Source organism: Canis lupus, chromosome 23 (genome assembly GCF_003254725.2).
Source record: "Canis lupus dingo isolate Sandy chromosome 23, ASM325472v2, whole genome shotgun sequence".
NCBI lineage: Eukaryota > Metazoa > Chordata > Mammalia > Carnivora > Canidae > Canis > Canis lupus.
This window is the reverse complement of record NC_064265.1, coordinates 38,581,828-38,591,053: the sequence shown is the minus strand read 5'-3', so window position 1 is coordinate 38,591,053 and position 9,226 is coordinate 38,581,828. Positions and strand designations below refer to the sequence as shown.

The 9,226-nt window shown below is 39.6% G+C and overlaps 1 pseudogene; it reads right to left on the bottom strand.

Annotated features, from left to right (window-relative positions):
* Positions 1-852: 852 nt before the first annotated feature.
* Positions 853-4,093, bottom strand: LOC112661050 (heat shock protein HSP 90-beta-like; annotated as a pseudogene).
* Between the last annotated feature and the right edge of the window lie 5,133 nt (positions 4,094-9,226).

Genomic DNA, 9,226 nt, shown 5'->3' with positions numbered 1-9,226 from the left:
GTATATTAACTCAGAATAAGAATTTGAGAAAGACAAATTTCCAGGTCAATAGTGAAATAATTTATTATTTTGTTTTCTTAACATGGGGGAGGATGTATTTTAATTATTAGGGAGAAATCCTGTTTCCTCTTCCTAAATATATTGGATTCATCTCATATGTGCATCAGGTTAGCCAAGAAGAAGGCCATTTTAAAGCATGTTAATCATTTTAGTTTAAGGTAAGGATATAAAGAGCACTAATCAATTATATTTAAGTTCTGAAATCAAGAATTTAATCAGAAAAACTTTTCTAGGTTTTCATCAGCTAATATGATTATTCTAGAGGGGGGCCTGGGTAGCTCAGTGGTTGAGCCTCTGCCTTCAGCTCAAGGCATGGTTCCAAGGTCCTGGGATTGAGTCTCATGTTGAGCTCCCCGCAAGGGGCCTGTTTCTCCCTCTGCCTGTGTCTCTGCCCCTCTCTCTGTGTCTTTCATAAATAAATAAATAATAAAATCTATTTTTTTTAAATAAAGGTCTCTAGTATCAAAGTTAAGCTGTTTTTCTTTTCCCAGGTACCTGGCGCCATTATGCTCTCTATAAAATCCCATATTTGGAAAAACACAAATTATATGAAATTCACTTTTTTTATTTATAAGGTTTTTAAAAATTACAAAAGATACAAACACTTGTATTCAAGTCAAACATTACAGAGGTGTATAACCCCCCTTCACCTCCTGCAGCCCCACCCCCTTGAGAAGCCCAGTGTTCACATTATGTGCATCTATCCAAACACAAATGCATAATTATAAAAGGTCTGCTTTATAAAGTCAGAATCAAATCATCCACATGATTCTCTATATTAAGCAGGGCTCTTTTGATTATAAGTAACAGAAACAGAGTAGTTTAAGTAAAAGATTTATTGATTCACAAAACTAGTAGCCTTCAAGTATAACTGGATCTAGGAACTTAAATCAGCACCTGGCCTAGCTTTGTGTTGACTCTGTTTTTCTCTATATAGGGACATTCTTGGGAGTCTCCTTCTGTGGTGACAAGAGAGGTACCACAGCTCTGAGTGAACATCTTTATAGTTTCAAACCCAGAAAAAAGAGAGTGTGTTTCTCATTCAACAGAATCAATGAAAGTTATGAGATTTTGCACTTACTGTCTCTGATTGGATTACAGGTTCATCCCTGTCTCTAGAGGAATGTTCTGATTATCCAGGCATGTGTCATGAGCACACATGGACTGAGAACGGGTCCTCGTCTTAGTGTGGGCTGCCATAATAAAGATAGCTTAAAGGACAAGCAGTTATTTCTCACAGTTCTAGAGGCTGAGAAGTCCAAGATCAAAGTACTGGAAAATCTGGCACCTGGTTAAGGACACTCTTCCTGGTTTACAGATGGCTGTCTTGGAGAGAGACAGAGACAGAGGAAGAGATGGAGGAAAAGTTGTGAAGGGCCAGGGAAGGTGGAGGGAGAAGGACAAAGACTAAGAAAAAGTGTTCATGCTCTTCTTTTAAGGGCACTAATCCAATTCATGAAGGATCCACCCTCATGAACTATTACCTTCCAACAGCCTCACTTCCTAATACCATCACACTGGGAGTTGTGATTTCAACATTTGAATTTGGTAAGAGGTGTGTGTGTGACACAAACACTCCCAAAAGAAAAACCCAGGTCCTATTTTACAAAAAAGGTTAATGAATCCTGGATCAGCAAAATCAGCACATTATCTATTACATCCCATATTTCCTTTCTTCACTTAGTAGTATATTATGAATATCCCTCCATAGAAAGTAATCAGTGTATCATGTCAATAATTGGGGGTGGGGATCTCATTTTGCAAACACCCATAGAACTTAAAATGCTATTCCTGATGGATGTTCAGCTGTCCCTGCCTCCTCCACTTCCCCCACTTCCCACAGAGTTTTATGTTATAAGTAATACTGCAAGAGACATTCTTGTATTGTCTGATTCATTTATTTTCTGCAATATAGATTCCTCAAAGTGGGATTACAAGTTCAAAAGATTAACATGTTTAATATTTGCTGCTATGTTTCAAAATCTGTTGTTTGCAGTCCCATCAACAACATGGGATGAGAATGTCGGTTCCTCCCATCCTTTATGATATTAATTTATATGTTAATGTCATTATGTAGGATATTATATAACCCATAGGATATTTATAATCTCTTCAGTTTTTTCAAATCTCAAGGAAATAAAACAAAATCACACTCATAAAAAGAATGACAAATTAGCATATGTGAGAAACATTTAAAATCTATATGCTAATAAATAGATAACTTCTATAATCTTGAAAGCCAGACTCAGTTCAGAAGAGAATATTTGCTGCAGATATGACTAAATGAAGGCTTCAGGTTCCTCATTTGTATCTCCTTAACCATTTAATGACAATTTGATTTTTTCATGTTTTGATTGGCCACTTGCTTTTCCTCCACCGCAATTACCCTGTTCAGGTTCTTTGCTTAGTTTTTAATTGATTGCTGATTTTTTTCACTAACTTTAAAATATATTATATATTAAGAATGGTTTCTGAATTTTATCAATTCCTCTTTTAGGAGCATATATTTGTTTTGGTATAAAACTATCTATTTTGTATACTTTAATTTCAGAACAAAATAAACAAAACCCCCCACAATACACAGCCAAACCCCTTAACAAATATGGGGAGGGCTAGGGCTTGAGCCCCTTGTATCCTGCCTCAAAGAGAGGAGAAAAATAAAAAACCACTAGACATCAGAAGAAGGAACTGGGGGCCACTCTGGGCTGCCGGAGAACCATGAGGACACTATACACAGGGTACAAACTCAGTTGGTGGAAACTCTTAATCTACCTCTCCCACGAGAGAGACAGCCTCATCAACCTGGGGTTGTGGGGAGGGGAGTCTCATCAGGAACAGTAGCACTGGGTTCCTCTGCTGTCACTTCATCTTCAATGCCCAGGCCTAGCCTGATCATGTGGTAGATGCAGTTGAATGATCTGGGGATCCTCCAGGGAGAAGCCAGAAGAGAACAGAGCCCTTCCAAACAGCAGCACCGCCAGGTCCTTGACAGCCGTGTCATTGTCTGCCTCTGCCTTCTGCTGCAGCATCTCCACAATGGGGTGGTCAGGGTTGATTTCCAGGTGCTTTTTGGCCCTCATAGAGCCCACTACAGGGTTGTCCCCAGGTGTCTAGGTTTCATGATCCTCTCCATGTTGGCTGTCCAGCCATAGGTGCTGGTCACAATGCAGCAGGGTGAAGATACCAGTCTGTTGGAGATTGTCACCTTCTCAACCTTCTTATCCAAGATTTCTTTCACGAGTTTGCAGAGGTCAAATTTGGCTTTGCTCTCCTTCATTTTCTTCTTCTCTTCTTCATCCTTAGGCAGTTCCATGCCCTCCTTGGTAACTGACACCAGATTCTTCTCATCAAACTCTTTGAGCTGCAGCTCATGGTACTCATCGACGGGCTCCATCATACACACTACCTCAAAGCCCGGCTTCTGTACTCACTCTGCAAAAGCAGACTTGGCAACCTGCTCTTTGCTCTCACTAGTGACATAATGGATGGACTTCTGGGTCTCCTTCATGTTGGAGACATACTCTGAAAGAGAAGTCATCTCGTCTCCAGCCAGAGAAGTGTGTAGCTCAGCACCTCGGAAAAGGCCTCCCTGAGGAGTCGAGTTCTCATAGATTCCAAGCTCTAGGTTTTTAAATGCCTTGTAGAATTTCTGATAGTTCTTGTCTGCTGCCAGCTCAGAGGAGAGCTCAGTGCACACATTTACAGTGTTTTTGCATATGACCTCCAAGATTTTGCTCTGGTGGAGCATTTCTAGGGAGATGCTCAGAGGCAGGTCCTCCAAGTCAACCACACCAGTGGATGAAGTTGAGGTACTCTGGTATCAAGTCATCACAGCTGTCCATGATGAACACATGGTGGGCATAGGGTTTAATGTTGTTCATTTTCTTCTTGTTCTCAAAGAGGTTAAAAGGAGCCCTGAGGGTTGGGGGGTGGGGTGGGCAATGAACAGCAATGCCCTGAATTCCAACTGACCTTCTACAGAGAAGTGCTTGGCTGCCAAGTGGTCTTTCCAGTCACTGGTAATAGGAACACATATTTATTTTAATATAAGATTATTGGCTTTTAATTAGTTAACATAGTAGATTGAATTATGTTGATGTACTTCCTAAGGTTAAGTCACCTTTGCATGTGGTCACAGGGCATTATTCTCTGAATCCACCCTTAAATTCAGTTTCTAATTGTTTTATCTTGGATCTTTCTCTATAGAGAGAGATATATTGTTTTCCTTTGTTTACACATTTTATTTTTAAGCTTTTTTTCTACATATATACATTTATTAAAATTCCTAAATGTGGAGTGCCTGGGTGGATCAGTCAGTTAAGCGTCTGCCTTAGGCTCAGGTCATGATCTCAGGGTCCTGGGATGGATACCCCTGCTTCCTGCTCAGTGCGGAATCTGCTTCTCTCTCTCTCTCCCTCTACCTCTACCCCTGGCTTGTGCTCTCTTGCTCATTCTCTCTCTCAAATAAATAAAATCTTTTTAAAAACTAAAATTCCTAAATGTAATCATAAATGTTTGCATCTTCTGTTCCCCTTTTTGCTTTATTTCCCATCTTCTTCATCCTTATCACCCACATCATTCTTTCCTCACCCTCTTCTTTCCTTCCATGCTCACATGATCTAGTTAAAAATATATTGTGTATCTTTTCATGTTTTTTCTTCAAGCTGATATAATCTTATAAATATAGATGTGTGTACATGTTTTTAGTTTGTCCTCCTAAGAACTTTACTTTTGGGGGTGGGAGTGGGAGTAGGAGTGGGATTCTTTTTAAATCTATGGGTTTTTTTCTTTTCATCAGTTCTGGAAATTCACACACACACATGTTTGAAGGAACAAACAGTCCTCTGGCAAAAACTATAAGCATACTAGAACATAAGGCACCATCAACAAGATCCAGCAGAACAGGTAGATATGAGTAAAGGACTTCAAAGACCTCAGATGTTGAACATATCAGACACCAAACATGAAATAACTATATCTAACAATTTTTAAAGAAATACAAGACAATCTTGAAATATGGACAGGCAATAAGAAATCATTTCAAACTATCAGAGACTTAAGGGCCATTTAAAACTTATCAGAATGAAAACTATAATGATGAAAGTAAACACTCAATGGAAGATTTCTATTTCTGACAATAGTGGTTACCAAGATGTTTTGGACCACACTCCCACTGAAAATAACTAAAGATGCTGGCTAGATTAGAAAAAAATATCTTAGAGGCATCAAAGAGCTAATAAAATAGAAATAACCAAGTCAAAATCTAAATGCAAGTGGAAACACAGAAAAATAAGCATGATTTTAAAAAGCATAATTATGAAGCCAGTATTTATTTATTCAGGATAATTTCTAAACATACTTTAACTTTGTAAGGGGACATGCCTTGTAACCTCATATCTTGATGACCCTATGAACAAGACCCCAACACTGCATGGCTGTCACCTATGCTGTGGGGATACTCAGCAAGTGGGTTTGTCTGGACAGGGGCCAACTGGGAGGCACTTTCCTGCACATCTCAGAATGAGATCGGTCCCTTGGAAGTCTAGACCACAGACAACCAACTCTGCAGGACCAGCACAATGATGGGTTAGTGAACCCTTACCTAATAATATCAAAGTAGAATTAGGCTGGGATGAGAATGGAAAGGATGAGCTAGCATGTCATTCTTCTCATCTGCTTTACCCACAACAAAGGGGTGGAGGAGAGGTCATGATGCTCACCCTCAGTTCCAGGGGAAACCAGGCTGCTGAACTGAGTTCAGACCTGCTGTCTTCCCAGTACTGCAGTCACCATGTGATTATTGCCTGCTGCAACCTCCTTGCCTGAAGTGGGTCAATGCATTAAGCCAAGTTCAATTATATACATGGGCCTATTCTAGCAATCTGTTACTGCGCAGGGCTCTGATAACTCTTACTGCCTGTACTCCAGCATCAGTTAGGATGCTTCTAGCTTCAAGTAATACAGAGTCCAGCTCAGAAGGACTTAGACAATAAAAGGGGATGTTTGGCTAAAAGTTCTAGAGATAGGATTTTCATTTGAAGCACTAAATGTTGATTCTGACCCACCTAGAAAATAACAAATTTATTGAAAGGATATTGGGTAATTCAAAGGGTATGTAGAACCCCAGGGAAAATTAGGCCACAGAACCAGTTTGGTAAAGACAGTGCACTACATTCTGACCCTGGATTCAGAATACTAAGTGCTATTTCTGAAACTGTTGCCATAGGACTTTGGATGTTGCTACTATCATCACAACTGCTGCAGAATGAGTTCTCCAACTTCTTCATGTCCCTAGCTCTCTAGCTCCAGATTCACAGCACCACGCAGGTCGTTCTGATGGCCAAGCAGAGAAGAGAAGCCTGTGCCTCAGCTAGGAAGCTGCCTGGGACTATGAATATCTAGCCCTGAGTGTGTCTACACTGGGAGTCATCTCTGTCCCCCACTGATATGCAGAGGGTGGGAATATCCCCAAACATGGCAAAGTGTTGAGAAGCAGGTCCAGGCAACATACCACATTCCCTCAGGAGGAGGGAGAACATCTGAACCTCAGAAATTCCAGAAAAATTGTGAGCTTTCAGCTGCCTGAGTTCCCATTGTCCAGTCCCTAAGGCCATAGGAACTCCATGAATTACCAGAATCCATCACTTGGCTCCAGAGGCTGGGATTACTTTGATTGATGTAGGCCAGTTAGGGATCATCCTTGGAGCTAAGGGTGAGGATAATCCCACATAAATAACATGATTTTTTTTTTTTTTTCCAAAATGAGTTGAGGCTTAATGGATGTTAGGGAGGAAACACTGTCCCCTCTCCAACTAGTCTCCCTGGTCTTTTAGAACTTATATTTTATACCTTCTGTAATTAATTTTTTAAAAAAGGCACTGATCACCTCCCCAAATAGACAATAGAATCATGTGAACAGAACAAATTTTATTTTTTTTAATTTTTAAAAAAATTTTATGTATTTTATGAATTGTGAGAGACACACAGAGAGAGACATAGACATAGGCAGAGGGAGAGGCAGGCTCCCTGCACGGAGCCCAATGCGGAACTTGATTCCAGGACCCCAGGATCACACCCGGAGCTGAAGACAGACGCTCAACCACTAAGCCACCCAAGTGTCCCAAGGACAAGTTTTATAATGTTAGGATTCCCTCAGTGCCGAACACATGATGGGCACTAAGAAAATAATAATAAATTAAAGATTGGCTGTTGCTCCATTGTTGATCAATTAATCAAGACCATGAAAGTAAAGTTGAAGTCAAATAATTAAATAACTAGACTTTTCACCAGTTGTTTTAGTTTTGCACACTCATTAAATTTTTACACAAAATGAGAATAAAATATTTATCTTTCACATAACAGGAGCTATAGGGATTACTTTTAAAGAGTTTTGAATTTAGGACACCTGGGTGGCTCAGTGGTTTAGAGACCAATCTTTTCTAACTCCCTCATCATCTGCAGATGAGCACTATAAAGAAATTGTTTTTGGGGCTTTTTGGTCATCCAATGGGAGTTGAATAAGTAACTGATTTACATAATTAACTTAGAAACTTGGCCAAAGCCAAGTTTTGTGGATTGAGTGTCTATTTACATAAGGAGTTTATGATGAATTTAAAACAACAGCAAAATAAGTATTTCAGAGACTTCGAAGTTTCCAAGGATCCAAGTAAGGAAAGCATGTTAAACAACAGTAACTAGAAAGTTGGATTTCCATCTTAATTTTACACAGTTTGTGTAGTGGAGCACTTTAATGCCTCCACATCTTTCACTATTCCTTGTACCCATCTCTTTGCAATGTGACTTTGCATAAACTCCCCTTAGACTGAGTCCTTCAACTCTGGGTTTGGCCAACGGAATAAGAGAGTGCAGGTGTTCCAGTTCCAAGCCTGGGCCTCAGAAACCTTAATGCTGGGGCACCTGGGTGGCTCAGTGGTTGAACATCTGCCTTTGGCTTAGATCATGATCCCGGGGTCCTGGGATCAAGTCCTGCATCAGGTTCCCTGCAGGGAGCCTGCTTTTCCCTCTGCCTCTGTCTCTGCCTCTCTCTCTCTTTCTGTCTCAAATAAATAAATAAATAAATAAATAAATAAATAAATAAATATCTTTAAAAAGAAGAAGAAGAAGAAGCAGCCTTGATGCTCTCAACCCCTCAATATTTTTTTTTTAAGGTTTTATTTATTTATTCATGAGAGACGGAGACAGAGGCAGAGGGAGAAGTAGGCTCCGTGCAGGGAGCCTGATGTGGGACTCGATCCCAGATCTCCAGGATCACACCCTGGGCTGAAGGCGGGCACTAAACCGCTGAGCCACCCGGGCTGCCCTCAACCCCTCAATCTTTGAGCTATGAAAATATTTTATTTTCATATGCTTCTGAGATTTTATGGATGTTTGTTTCATATTACTATCTAGTTGATAGAATTAGCTTATTTTCAAATTATTTGTATCAGTTTTTTCTGGGAATGAATTGGACTTAAGACATAAACATTGCCCCTAAAAATCAAGACTCCAGGTTCTGAAAACCAAGACTCTACAGGTAGTTCGTAGACTTGTGGTTCATCTCCCTGCAATAAGATAAAGTACAAGTTCTTAAAACTTTTTGCCCCCTTATGCTCTTAAAAATTATTGGGGACCCAAAAAGCTATTTCTGGTGGTTATATTTATTTATTTATTTATTTATTTATTTTTATTTATTTATTTATGATAGTCACACACACAGAGAGAGGCAGAGACATAGGCAGAGGGAGAAGCAGGCTCCATGCACCGGGAGCCCGACGTGGGATTCAATCCCAGGTCTCCAGGATCGCGCCCTGGGCCAAAGGCAGGCGCTAAACCACTGCACCACCCAGGGATCCCTCTGGTGGTTATATTTATTGATATTTATAATTTGGAAATTAAAACTGAGGGATTTTTAAATATTAATTAATTAACTATAGAGAGTGTGTATAATAAACCCATTGTATAATAACATAAATGACATCCTCTTATGAAAAATAACTACATTTTCCAGAACTAAAAAAGATATAGTGAGAAGGTAGCACTGTTTTACCTTTATAAATCTCTTTAATGCCTGGCTCAATAGAAGACAACTAGAGTCACATAGTTGCTTTAATTTTACTTACATTTATTGCAATACATTATTTCTATCAAAGTATATGAAGAAAATTTG